Source organism: Dama dama, chromosome 32 (genome assembly GCF_033118175.1).
Source record: "Dama dama isolate Ldn47 chromosome 32, ASM3311817v1, whole genome shotgun sequence".
Taxonomy (NCBI): domain Eukaryota; kingdom Metazoa; phylum Chordata; class Mammalia; order Artiodactyla; family Cervidae; genus Dama; species Dama dama.
Window position 1 is genome coordinate 41,769,903 of NC_083712.1, and position 1,848 is coordinate 41,771,750.

The following is a 1,848-nucleotide window of genomic DNA, read 5'->3' on the forward strand; positions in this document are numbered from 1 at the left end:
GCCTCTCAAGGCTGTGGGTGAATGCAAACAAACATGACTGTAACACACATTCACTTTCACTTAAAAGAAATCCAAGCCTCAAAAGCAGTCCCTTAGGAGCATCTCTTTGAAAGAAATATCCAGTCTCAACGGGACATTATCCAAAGTGGGGTCATCGTCAAACACCAAAACCAGGACAGCACTTTTGTTACTGAACCACATTTGGGTCTGCTTGCCCCCCACCATGCGGGAAAGCCAGTTTACTGACACCACGTGGTGGTGAAGGGAAGTGCAGTGTTTACTGCAGGGCTCCCAGCGAGGGGTCCAGGAGCTAGTGCTTAAAGGCTCAAGCTCCTCGGTGGCTTTCAGGGAAAGATTTTTAAAGACAAGACAAGGGCGAGGATTGCAGGGTATGTGACCAGCTTGTGGACAAGCTTCTGATGGGTCGGTGGTGAGGTAATTGGGAGTCAGTATCAACAACTTTCACGTTCCAACCTGTATGGGGTCTACATGCTGTGGGCAGCATGCAGTTAACTTCTCCCACCTGGTGAGGGTTTCAGTATCTTCAAAACAGCTCCAAGAACATGGCTCAGAATATTATCTACAGCCCTTGAGGAGGAGCCAAGTGTCTCTGACTTTGTTTAATGGTGAAACTGTTATTCATTTGTCTTGCTTGACGATTTTTCCTTTGTTGTCTCATTTTCTCGCTTCTCTGATTAAATTTATTCTTCGGAACTCAGAGAAAGCCTAGAAGGCTAAAGTTTTTCTATGAACAAGAAGCAGGCAGCCCCCACCTGCCATAGGGTCCTGCTCGGTTACACATCTGGTCTTAGATAGGAAATGAGAACTCTCCCAAGGATGGTCGAACCTACCTAGGATGCTGTGTGTTCATTGGGTTCTGACGGTTGCTGGTTTCATGTGTCAGTTTTCCATTAGACTCTGTCCCGCTCACTCCCTCCATGCTGCCCCCCACCCCAGACAACCTGGGTTTGTTTTACATCAATGACAAGAATCCAGGATTGGATCTGCCTTTTCTTGCTTCTGTCAGCCTGCTGGAATCCTTGCCCAAATGCACTGGAAACCTTAATTGCTCTTTGTCAGATGTCTGTATTGCTTTTCCATATGACTTATTAATAGTGCTCAGAGAATTGCGATGGCAAAAAAAACCCTAATTTTTAAAATGCTACTAGCAGACACATGACACTATCAAGTCTTGCTGGTAATGATGCTCCAGCCACGTTCTGTTTCTCCTATTTGGGTGCAGAAAAGATGCCATTTGAGTGGGGAGCCCAGGACAGCCAGTTGTGTCAAACTCATTCCCCGGTCCCTAAACAGCCACCGGTGAGGACAGCAAATGTGTCACGTGGGAATGATGGCAACAGCTGGGTAATTTGCTTGAGAAACTTTGCTGAAGAGTTCAGTGCTGTGGGGAGATGGGGGGCGGGGGCACTTGTCTGGGGGTTGCCAGGGTGCATGGCACAGGCTGGAGCTTAGCGTTTATGCGGATGCCACATAAGATAAGTTTGCAAGAATGACCATTTCTTGATCAATTCTTGACAATCATCTGACTAATCCGATTTTGATGATAACAAACACACAGGCTGCATTTATGATTTCTTTGTTTCTCTTAGAACCTTCAGTGAAAAAATAAAAGACTTAGTCTTAGAGATAGGGTTGACCTTCAACTTGATTTAATATGGGGTCTGGGTTTTCTTCCCACTTCATCTGCGCATCACCTATGGGAAAGCAGGCAAGTTGCTTGTCCATGTTTCAGGGATCTGTGGGACAGGGCACAGAGGAGGATGGGCAAGAAATTGGAAATACAGCATGTATTCAGGTTCTTGTGAAATAGCTGACTCACAGACACCT